We start from the raw sequence: 13,494 nt of genomic DNA on the forward strand, positions 1-13,494 counted from the left end.
CTTGTTTTAAAAAAAAGAAATTAAAGATGTAAATAAATGGAGAGAAATTCCATCTTGATAGATAGAGGTTTGTTAAGATGGTAATTATTACCAAATTAATCTATAGATTCAAAATACAATTCTAATCTTGATCCTACCATGCTTTTTAGTCAAAACTGACAAGATGATTCTAAAATTTTTGTGAAATTGCCAAGAATCTAGAATATTTAATGAAGTTAAGAAAAATCAAAATTGGGGGATTTACATTACTTGACTTCAAGACTTATCCTAAAGTTATAGTAATCAAGAATTACTGATTGATGGAACAGAATAAGGAACCCACTCATAGAAGTAGATCCATACATCTACTTTTATTTTATTTTCAACAACTGTTTCAAGGAACTCAATTGGAAAGGTATAGTCTTTTCAACAAATGGTGTTGGCATAACTATATATTATATGGGAACAAATTAACCTGTTTTTTTATATTAATCATGAAAATTAATTTTTAATGAACCATAGGTCTAAACATAAAAAATAAAACCAAAAAACCTCTAGAAGAAAACAGGAGAATATTTTCATGACTTGGGGGAAGACACAACTGAAAAATTATAAATTAGACAATCAAAATTAAAACTTCTGCTCAAAAACATCATCAAGAAAATTTATAAGCAGACTATAGGGCATAATCAAATTTTTGCAAAACGTATCTAACAAAGTAATGGTATCTAGGATGTTTTGGGCTGGGGACACAGCTCAGTGGTAGAAGGCCTGTCTAGCATGCCTGAGGCCCTAGGTTTGACACCCAGTAATGACAAAAAAAAAAAAGTCAAAAACCTCAATAATAAAATAATAACAAAGCATTTAAAAATCTTTAAACTAAAGACAATTTGTTATCAGTTAATAAGCACATGAAGAAAAAACAAGTATTTTTAGTCATTAGGGAAATGTAAATTTGAACCACAATGAAATACCACTCCAGGGCTTGGGCTGTAGCTCAGTGGCAGAGCCTTTGCCTAGCATGTGTGAGACATTGGATTCAATCCTTAGCACCACATAAAAAATAAACAAATAAAATAAAGGCATGCTGTCCATCTACAACTACAAAAATAATAAACAAAAAAAGAGTACACTCCACATCTACCAGCATGGCTAAAATTAAAGACTTGAGACACCAAACATGGGTAAAGATGTGAAGCAACCAAAGCTAATTATGCATTGTTGTTGAGAGAGGAAAGAAAAGAGCATAAAAATATTCGAAAGATCTTGCAATTTCTTATGAAATTATACATCTATTCCAAGATCTAATAATTCTACTTCTAAGCATTTACCCAAGGGATCTGAAAACAAATGACCAAAAAAGGATATATGCAAAAATATTCATATTAGCTTTCTTTATAAAATCCCCAAGCTGGAAACCTAGGTGTCCCTCACTAGGAGACATGTATGTTCATGCATAAAATATTATTCAGTAATGAGAAGGAACCAACTTCTGATTCAAGCAACAACATGGATGGAAGAATAATCCCAAGACACGTGCTGAGTGAACAAAACTTTCAGCAAAAAAATACAAATTGGATGATTCTATTTAATAAAGTACTAAGACAGATAAAACTAATCTACAGTGAAAAACATCAGATCAGTTGTCCCTAGGGATGTTGAGGCAGGGACATGAAGACATTCCTGATGGGGAGTTCAAATTGCACAGGTGCATGCATTTAGAAAAACTCCTGAGCGATACACCTTAAGATTTGTGCATTGCACTGTGTACAAATTTTATCCAAAAAAAAAAGAATTGTAAATAAATACCAAATTCTCATTAATAATATTGAAGCATTTGGGGGGAATGTACTTCTGTCTGCAACTCACTTTGAGAGGCAATAGCAAAAATAATAAAGTCGGCTAATAGAAGAATGGATAGAGAATCCATACATAATAAAGAAAATATAGTAAAATATTAATTAATGAAATTAGGTAGTGAATATATAAGCATCGATTATAAAATTCTTTCAACTCTTTCAAAGTTTTAAGTTTTTAACAGAATGTTAAGAACAAAAGATAATTGAAGATAATTGGCAGATTGACTATTAGAAGCTGACCCTGGGAAAAGACAGGAATCTAACTGATACACAGGGGAACAGAATAGGTGAAGGAGTCTCCTGGATCCAGAAACTGGCCTTTTTTGCTCCATTTGAACTTTGGCAATGAAACTGAGGGCAGAGACAAAGCCAAGGACACAGTTCCTCTTGCATTCGCCAAAACCCACTGGCTCATACTCTCTCCAGTTGCCCCATTGACAAGATAGTGACTTTTAGAATTCTCAACAATCTACCTGAAATGGAAAGGGACTGTTAAACACCAGTCACTAGTCACTAAATGTTGAGCACTTATGTATACCACTCTCTGTATGAGGCTTTGAAGATTCTATGGTGAACTGAATAAAAATAACTCCTGTCTTCACTGATATCACCATTGGTAAAACTCTTCTCCTTCTCTGTTTTACCCATGATTTATACCCTGGGCAGAATGCTTACAAGTTCCTTTTCTCCAAGTCATTTTGACATTTTTTAAATCTCCAAGTTCAGAAACCCCATTCTGATGTTAAATTTGAATAACTCTATCTGAACAGAAAGGGTATTTTATCATCTTATCCTCCTTGGAGTGAAACTTGACACAAGAAGATCTCAAAACCTCAAAATAGCTCAACAAGAAACTGAATACATGTTTAGTGACCCAGAGTCACCCTATACTTTACGGAGGTAGAGGTATGGGAGAAAGGACAGTTGGTTGTTAAACTCAACACTCTGTTCTACTTCCAACAGGTCACGTCCATTACCGTTCTCTGCCCTAGCATCCAAGCCAGAAATCTTGACCAAAGTTTAGACCAAAGACTTGGCATCAAGAGGAGAACCTGACCCACTGGGTAGCTTGATATGACCTTGAATCTCATGTTACAAACTCAATTGCTCCAGCCTCACCTTTAACACACATAAAAGAAAAATTCCATAGCAAATGTCTATTTTCCTAAATCTTTCTGATAGAACGTGTTTTGAACTGATCTATTAATACTACAAATGACCACAAATTGGGTGAGTGTTACTATATTCAACAAAAAGAAAATAAAAATGTGTTGTCTTCCTTAAAAAGGATGTCACACTTTCCCATAGTGATTCACTCCCTTTGCTTGAATACTTTTCCCCCTGCAGGTTCAGATGGTCACCTTTTTGTTACTTTTGTGTGCTTAAAAAACCCTCCATCGGGGTAGGGGGGCTGAGGATATAGCTCAGTTGCTGGAGTACTTACCTTGCTTGCACAACGCCCTGGGTTCAATCCCCAACACCACACACACCACACACACACACACACACACACACACACAAAACAAAACAAAACAAAACAAAACACCACCAGCTCTGAGAAGTTCTTAGTAAAACGACCATATCCAGCTTCTTCCTGCCCTTCCTCCTGACTAGAATATCTTAACTTCTCCCACCTGGAACCTTCCTAAGAAGTTTTACCTCTCCGAAGTCTAAATACCTGTTTCCCTTGCCTAGAGTGCTGTTTTCTCAGTTGGGTTCTTGGGAGATAATGATATGACCCAAGGAAATAAGTGCATGTTTTTTCTCTCCCTGGTGCCTGTTAAGGTGATTGGTGCTTTAGGACCTTGGGAGGCTCTTTGAAAAGGACAGAGCTAGTCAGATTCCAGCGATTCACCTTCTGCAGGCTGAGCGTGTCTGGGCAATGGCTGCATAATTTGGACGGAGTCATCACTGATGAAGCAGAGTTGGCTCAGCCAGCGAGTACTCGCTGCTCTTTTTAAACTCCACGGCACCAGGGATGAAGTCACCTTTCTTCTTTTAACACTGAACGGATTTGCTTTGTGAGTCCCTGTCACTTCTGTTAGAGCTTAGTGTTTTGTTGTTGTTGTTTTTTTTTTCCCCCACTGCGGGTCACCAGGACCTTCTTCAGGTAAGGAAACTTATTCAGTGGGTTCCCACCTAGAGAAGCTTGATTTGAGGGGAGTTAGAGGGCATCCCTGGGTATATTTAGAGTGAGATCAAGAGATGCTTGATTTGGTGGGAAGGGGCTGGTTCCACAGCACTTGGTCCTCATTTAAGGGGGTGCAGACCCTGGCTGGGTGAACTCAGCTCTGAGCTTCAGTGTTGGACATGGAAATCTAATCCAGGCTTGGTTTGTGTGCCTGTTTGAATAGTTGTGCAATCAGCTTGCTAGGGAGGCAGTTGTAAGTATTCTCCTTTGGGCTGGGGCCATCCTCACCTCCTTTGCCCCTTAAACGAATGGCTTTGTGTTTGGGTTAACCCTTATCGCATCTCAGGATAACAGTCGGTGTGCAAAAAAACAGCAACTCTCTGGAGAGCCTTGATTTGTTCTTTTGCCCGCTTGAATGCTTTCCTTCTTCCTCAGGCATGTAGCAGGAGACAAAGGGGCCCAGGATTCCTGTCCTGACATGCGGGTACCTGTGTAAACAATGGCTGTGCTGTTGTGTGGGGGAAGAAGTATGCAAATACATCTGAGTGCCTGTCCATACAAATCCTCCCAAGAAAATGAACATTTCTATTTTTTTCTGGTGTGTGGAGGGATTGGGGGAATGGGGGCAGACACTGTGAGCCTAGACAGCACTAAAATTTCTATCCAACACTTTCTATGAGATAAATGAATTACTATCATTTTCATATGAATTCCAAAGCTCTTATTAGCTTTTGAAGTCTCACTAAAGACATTTGGGTTATAACAGGCGCCTATAAGATGATACATGGCTTTTGAAGACAGAGTTGAAGCAGTATCAAGTGAAAACGTTAAAAATTATAGAGTCCTTTATTTCTAGACATAGAACTCTGCCACATATAGTCTTTGGAAAATATTGAAAGGAGCAAAAATCTCATTTAAATAAGAAATGTTTTCTTTGTTTTAAATGCAACTGCATACTGCCTGCCAGAGCCTGGTTACATATTCACCTCAAGCATACCACATCCAGATTTCTGGAATTTATTCTCACCTGTGATTTGCTCTACCTCCTGTGCCCCCTTGCTTAGTGAAAAGCTCTGGTTTTCCATTTCAAATTTCCAGATTTCACCCCTAACCTCTTATTCTTCCTCATATTTTCACATGTAGTTTGGCTAACATCCAGCAGATTCAAACTCCACTGTATCTCTCAGCTCCATCCAGCTCTTCCCACTTCCATAAATATTATCCTAGTGCAAGACCTTATCATCTTTTTCCAAGAATACCAAAATTTCCCATCTGTTCTTCCTCTCTCGTATCATAATTCCAGCAATAGCGAGAGTAATTGTTCTAAAATTGTGTACGTGCATAATCCAAGGAATAATCAGTCTGTTGACCTTGTCTTCTCAGTATCCCTAAAACCTTTTTACTTCTGGCCATTCCACCACTACTACCTTGGTCCAACCCAACAATATCTATTGCCTGAGTGATTGTAATGGCCTCTTAGCTGGTTTGCATGCTCCCTCCTAGAATAAGATGCTTTAAGCTTCTTGGCTTCCCAAGCTTTATTTAAAGTACATTTTTAGCAGAAAAAAAAAATTGAATCACTTATTACATTATCTGGGATGAGAAGTGTTTGCAGTTTTACGTCTCTTATATATTTTAAGGAGAGAGGCCAAGAGAATGGGCAGAAGATGAGGGATATAGATAGCTATAAGAAGACTGCCTGAAGAAAGGTGAAGTGCAGACCTTGGAACCATACAGATCTTTGTTTCAGTCCCACCTTCTCTACTTCTTAGTGTGGCCTTGACCAAATGGCTAAATCTTCTTGAGAGTCTTTTTCCTCCATAATGAAATAGAAATAATAATTCCTACTTCACTAGGTGATCTTTTGGCCCTACCTCATCTTTCCATGGAATTTGTAAGGGGAAGCAGAGATTAGATGAAGTCAGGGAACTGCCCAGACTCCTAAGACCTGGTTGGTGGCAAGTAGATAAAACCCAGAGAAAGAGGCATCAAAGAGGAGTATTGGAAACAGGTTTTGGGGAAGGCACATGGATTAGTGGTTAAAAGCATGACTTTTGAAATCAGTTGGCCTGGGTTCCAATCTAGCTGACTTTGAAAAGTATGGTATTTCTTATCTCAGTTTCCTCATCTGTAAAATCTGGATAGTAACACTATTGTGCAAAGTTCAATGTGAAAATAAGATAAAATTAGATTATATTTGTAGAATGCCTATTAATTACACTGTGCCTAACATGTACATTGCAGCTAGCAGTGGTAGTAGTGATTGTGTTGGTGTGGTACTGGTGATATTATTGCCATAGTCCCAAAACCACACGCTCCCTGGCAAACCTAGAGTTTTTGTTAGTCACCTACACGAGAGGTGTCCAAGATAAACCTTCAGCAAATACTTATATCCAACTGTGTCTATATTCTAAATATCTACCCCACTGTCATTGTTTTTTCTTATTGCCTCTAAATGCATTTCCAAACATTCAAAAACCATCACTGTGCTATATGAACCAAGACCATTTTTTTTTTCACATTTCTTGTGAGACCTATTCTTTCCTTCTACTATGGAACATGTAGTTGAGCAGTTTAGAGCTCAATACATTTTTAACTATGGTTATTTAAAAAATTCTACTTAAAAAGAAAGTGAAGTTGAGTGACTTTTGCAGGGAGCATATGCCCAGGGGGCTCTAAAAACTTCAGGTTTACCATCTTATAGTTGCCACTACTTTGATAGGACAATCAAAAAGGCAAAGGAGAAAATTAATCACTTTTGAGAGCAAAATGTGAATTTAGTTAAGTTCTCCTGTTTTCTTCATTATCTTATGAATAAAAAATTTTAATTTATGAAATTTTAATCTATGAATTAAATTTTGGCATACAGGTTTCATTAAGTTTATTGTCATTCTAATCATGTGGAGTTTTTAGAGCAAGAAATATGCAAATATTCTAATTGATAAATACCTAGTGTTTATATTTAAAAATGTTTGTGATGAAATCTTTATAGATTCATCAGTCCATGTATACGTCACCCACCCTCCCACAATGTTAACTATAGTACAATATCAAAACCAGGTAACTGACATTAGTACAATCCACAGCTCTTATTCAGATTTTGCCAGTTATACGTATACTATTTGTGTAATTTTATGCAATTTTTATATTACTTCATGTAACTAACACAAAATTCAAGATATAAAATTATAGCATGACCACAAGTCTTCTTTATATTACCCCCTTACAGTCACACTTCCTATTTTCAACCCCCTGAAAACATTAATATGTTGTCAATCTGTATAATGTTATTTGAAAAGTTTACCTAAATGGAATCATATAGTATGTAACTTTTGATATTAGCTTTTCCCACTCAGTTTAATAACCTTAAGAACTATCCAAGATGTTGCATGTATCAATATTGGTTCCTTCTTTGTTACTGAGTAGTATTGCATAAAATGGGTGCACCACAGTTTGCTTAAACCATTCACCCATTTACCCATTGGAGGGTATTTGGGCAGTTTCTATTTTTGGTTATTACAAATTAAGCTACTATGAGCATTTGTGTGCAAGTTTATTCAAAAACATAATATATCTCTAGGATAAAGGCCTAAGGGTACTGTACCCAACTCTTATGGTAAGTTCATTTTTTGTTTTGAAAGAAACTTTGCCAAGTTTTTTTTTGTTGTTTTGTTTTGTTTTTCAGAGTGACTCTAATATAATATTAGAGTAACAGAGAGTCTCTGTATCCTTGCCAGCATTTGGTTTTATCACTATTTTTTATTTTAGCCATTCTGATAGATGGATAGTGATATCTTATTGTGGTTCTAATCTGCATTTTCCTAATTTTACAGTCTATTAATTGGGCATCTAATGTTGATATTGGACATCTGTTAATGTAGCTATTTGCTATCTGTATATTCTTTCAGTGAAATATGTATTCATATATTTTGACTATTTATAATTGACAAAATTTTTACTATATGTGTGTGTGTTATATAATATATTCTAGATACAAGTCCTTTATCAGAAATAAGATTTGCAAATATTTTCCCTCACTGTATAATCTTCCATAGAACAAAACTATTTTAATAAAGTTCAACTTATTAATTTTTCTTTGTTTAGATTGTGCTTTTAGTGCACAAAATGTTTAAGAACTTTTTTAATAGCCCAAGATTTTCTCCTATTTGTTGTAAAAGATTTTTAGTTTTACACATTACATTTAATCTGTAATACATCATGAGTCAATTTGTGTGATGTGTCAAGTTTAAGTCAAATTAATATTTTACTTATGTGTATCCAATTGCCCTAGCATCATCTGTTTAAAAGTCTCTCTTTCCTTCATTCAATTAGTTTTGCACCTTTGTTGAAAATCAGTTGGACACATTTATAGAATTCTACTTCTGGGTTCTACATTCTTTTCCACTGGTGTGTCCATTCCTCTAAAAATAACATACTGTCTTGATTACTATATAGTAAGCTAAATAGTAGCTATAGTATAAACCACACACTGCTGGAGTTAGTTCTTTCATTTTAGTGTGCTTTTAGAAAATTATTTTGGCTATCATAGGGCCTTTTACTTTCTCTATAAATTTTAGAATAGATATGTTCATGTCTACAAAAACCTTGTTGGAGTTTTGATAGGAAACTTGTTAAGCATTTAGTTTACTTTGGAGAGAACTGGCACCTTTATTATGCTGCAATTTCTAATCTGTGAAAATAAAAATTTTCTGTATTATTTAAGTATTTTTTCTTCTCATCAGTGTTGTGTAATTTTCAATATCTGTATTCTGTACATATTTTGTTAGATTTTTACCTAAGTGTATTATTTTCTTTGGCATAATTGAAAATGTCATTGCCTTTTTTGAGTTTTCTATACAGATAATTAATATATAGAAGTGCATATAGTTTTTATATGTTATGTTACATCTTAAACTGAATTCATTTATTAGTTCTGGCAGGGTTGTTATTGTTTTGATTCCTTGGGGTTCTCTACATAGACCATCGTGTCATCTGCAAATAACGTTTTTTCCTTTTAAATTTATGAGAATTTCATTTCTTTATCTTGCCTTATTGTGCTGGCTAGAACTCTAAATAATTAAGTAGGAGTAGTGAGAGTAGACAAACTTGATTTGTTGCCAGACTTAGAGGAAAAGCATTAAGTTTTTCACCATAAATTATGATGTAGCTTTAGAGATTTGTAGATGCCTTGAATTAAATTGAAGAAGTTTCCCTCTATTCCTAGCTTATTGAGAGTTTTCATCTTAAATGCATGCTGAATTTCATTAAATACTTTTTTTTGCCTTAGCTGATATAATCATATAATTTTTCATCTTTACTCTGTTTATATAATGTAATTCGCCATATCTGATATTGAACCAACCTTGCATGTCTAGAATAAATCTCAATTGGTAATAGAATATTATTCTTTTTTGTACATTGCTGGGTTTAATTTTTAGCACCTCAATTCTTAAGAATTATAGGTCTGAAAATTTCTTTTATACTCTGACTTGTTCAGAGCAGGGAATTTTGTCCTTATAATCAGAGTTTGAAAGTGATTCCTTCTCTTCTAATTTTTGGAAGAGATTGTGCAAAATTTATGTTAATTCTTTAAATGCTTGGTAAAATTCTCTAGTGAAATAATTTTGAACCTGGAAATATCTTTGTGAGGAATCTTTAAATTATAAATTCAATTTATTTAATAGTTGTAGAACTATTCAGATTGTTTATTTCATTTTGACTGAGTTTCCATTTGAAGGTTTTTAGGCATTAGTGGACTTCTTCAAAGTTATTGAACTATGAGGGTAAAGTTGTCCATACATTTCTTACTAATTTTTTTGTGTGTGCATGTGTGCTGCAGATTGAACCCAGTGCCACATGCATACGCTAACACTGAGCCACATCCCCATCCTCTCTTACAATTTTTAACATTGAAACAGACATTATTAGTGTATATCTAGAATAATATTGGTCATGTATATATGTGACTACATGACCAATATGATTCTATAATAGGTACTCTCAGAAAAATGAAATTATATCCCATTTATGTATGATAGATCAAAGTGCATAAATGCATTCTACTGTCACATATAACTAGTTAAAACAAATTAAAAAAAATTTAAAAAATAGATCTGTTGCAATAGCTCCTGTTGCATTCCTGATATTGGAATTTGTGTCTTTTTCTTTTTATATTTATCAGTCTGGCCAGAGGTTTATTAATCTTATTGATTCTTCCTTCTAATAACTTTTTATTTTGTTGGTTTTCTCTATTGTTTTCCTATTTCAGTTTTGTTTATTTCTGCTCTTGTTTTTATTAGTTCCTTCCTTTTGCTTACTTTGGATTTATATGCTCTTCTTTTTCTTATTTCATGAGCTAGAAGCTTAGCTTTTTGACTTGGGATCTTTCCTCTTTTCTAATGTAAGTCTTTAAGGCTACAAATTTCCCTCTCAACATTTTAACTGCATTTTACAAATTCTGATGTTGGTTTTTTTTTTTCATGTTTATTAAGATCTGTCTCATTTTCCGCCCCTCCATCCCACATTTTTAGACTTCTGCATTCATCCATGGCTTATTTAGAAGTGTATTATTTAATTTCCATATGTTTTTCTGATTTGCTCCTTTACTGATTTCTAGTTTTATTCCACATCATTTATAATTTTTTCTCTTTTTTATTTTGTTCCAGGGATTGAACCCAGGGATGTCAACTGAGTTACTTCTCCAACCCTTTATTATTTTGAGATAGAGAAGTTGCTAAGGCTGTCCTTGACTTGTGATCCTCCTACATCAGTCTCCCAAATTGCTTGGGTTATAGTCATGTGTATTTCTGAGGAACAATGTCACTAGAGATAAGATTTATGGTTTGATTTTTTTTTTCTTTCACAACATGAAAATTATTGTCCCAGTTCACTTAGGCCTCCAAGGTTTCTGAAGAGAAGTCCTCCGTTATTCAAATGGAATTTGTTAACAGGTAGTGCACAATTTCTCTGGAACTGTTTTTTAAGATTTTCTTTGTCTTTAGTTTCTGGGAGTTAATTATGATGTATCTTAGTATGGATTTCTTTGGACTTATTTTATTTAGGATTTACTTGGCTTCTTGAACCTGGATTTTTTTTTTTTCACCAAACTCAAAGACATTTTAAGACATTATTTCTCAAAGATTTTTTTTTTTTAAGCCCCATACTCTTTTCTTTCCTCCTGAAGCTCAGATAATAGAAACAGTATATCTTTGTTTTTATCCTGTGGAACCCCTGAGGCTCTGTTAAATTTTTTTTCACTCTATTCTTTCTTTCTCATCCAAGTAAATTCTATTAATCTGTCCTTAAAAGTTCTATTCCTGTTGTATTTACTACAAATGAACTACTACTAAGTTCATTTGATGAGTTTTTCATTATTTATTGACAGTTTAAATCTACATTTTTGCATTTAGTCCTTTGATACCTGAGACCCCACTGATTCTGATGCAAATGGGACCCACTGCTATTCTGGGTATTGGATGGGAACCTTGCTGATGTTGACATTGAAGTGGGAGGGAACTTGTCAGCAGGTGGGGGAATTATTTAGACTGCTGCAATGCCATTGCTGCTGCAGGTAACTCAGTGCCTTGTTCCTGCTATTGCCCTGCATGGGAACCAGGGCATTTATCTATCTACCTGTTAGTATGCTGCTGAGCTTACCATTTCTGTTCCTTTGGCAAGACAGAATTGGCTTTTCTTGTTTCCTTTTAAATTCTGTCTGTTGGTGGTTCAGGGTTGTTGGCCTCTCTGGTGCCCAGAATGGGTATGAGGGAGATAAAAGGAAACTTAAATCCGGAGGACCCAGGCCAATCAGCTTTCTTCTTTCCATCATTCAGAGTCCTCTTATGATTGTTATTCCAGAGTATTTGGTGTTTATACTTAGAGGAGGGGGTAAGTGAGTGTTTAACATCTTGTCCCATAATAAACTTTTTAAATCAGAAAATGAGAACAGCCAGACAATTTCTAGGGGTGAACAATATAGGGGATAAATTCTAGCCATACTTGATATTGAAGCATTGTCATAAAATACAATAGCTAAAGAGATCAATGGGAAAGAAGGCAGAGTCCAGAAATAGACCCAATAAAAATGTATTTCAACCCAGTGATCCTTGGAGTATTCACTGATATTCAGAAAGTAATAACAAAGCTGGAATTCAGCCTGCAAATAAATTCCAGATTAATAACACGTGTGCTAATTATTAAGCAATAAAAATGATTTTCAATTTGATAGATTACTGAATAATCTTGAAGCAAGAAAGACCTTTTTAAGAACCACATCCAGAAACTATGCCAAAAAAGACTGATACGTTTAATTACATAAAAGATTAATAAAAATGTGTGATGAAAGTAATATAGATAAAATAAAATGACAAATGACAAACAGAAAAAGTCATTTATGACACTTACGTAATAGTAAAATATATTTTTCTTAAAATTTAAATAGTATATTCAATGAGAAGAAAAGAGAGGGAAATTTATAAACAATAAATGCCTGCATCAAAAAAGTAGAAAGATTTCAAAAAAGCAACTTTACACAACACAATGAACTAGAAACACAAGAGCAAACCAATCATGAGCCTAAATCCCAGTGGCACATGCCTCAATCCCAGAGACTGGGGTTCAAGGCCAGCCTCGGTATCTTGGTAAGATCCTGTTTCAAAATTAAAAAAAATTTTAAAGCAAGGGTTGGGGCAGATGGGAATGTAGCTCAGAGGTAGAGCACCTCTGGGTTCAAAAAATTATGATTATGGTTATTATTTAAAATTACGTAATTAACAAGTATGCATTATAAAAAGGTAAAAAATATAAACTTAATGGTGTGAGAAAGTTTTCTTCAAAACTTCATATTCCAAGCTTGACATTTTACTTCTTTCCCTAGAAGTTTCTATCAAAAGTTTGTTATTCCTTCTAACCACTTCTTTATGTGCTTGTAAGTGTATATGTATGTGTGTGTTTTACAAATTGAATTCTATTCATAAGTTGTTTTGCACCTAACTTTTTACAATGTACATATCATCATGACTTTTCATATCCGTTCTTATAGTCATCTAATTTGCCTTAACGACTGTGTGGAATCTACAGTATAACTTATACCTTATTTTATTTAACCATTTATTGAGGGATATCTAAATGTTTTCTTTTTTCATTACAAAGAGTACTGCATTGCATAAATCTTTGTGCTCACTTGTTCTGTAATTGCATTCTGGAAGATAGATACTTAAAAGTGAAATTGCTGGATGGAAGGACATATGAATTTGTATATTAGAGGATATGTCAAATGATATTTTTAAATCTGTTTTTCCAGTCAGTCATGGTGGCACATGCTTGTAATCCCAGTGGCTCAGGAGGCTGAGGCAGGAGAATCATGAGTTCAAAGCCAGCCTTAGCAACAGCGAGGCACTAAGCAACTCAGGAGACCCTGTCTCTAAATAAAATACAAATTAGGGCTGCAGATGTGGCTCAGTGGTTGAGTGTCCCCGAGTTCAATCCCCAGTACCCTCAAACAAACAAACAAACAAACCACAACTG

The sequence above is a fragment of the Ictidomys tridecemlineatus genome, chromosome 4, assembly GCF_052094955.1.
Source record: "Ictidomys tridecemlineatus isolate mIctTri1 chromosome 4, mIctTri1.hap1, whole genome shotgun sequence".
NCBI classification, from domain to species: domain Eukaryota; kingdom Metazoa; phylum Chordata; class Mammalia; order Rodentia; family Sciuridae; genus Ictidomys; species Ictidomys tridecemlineatus.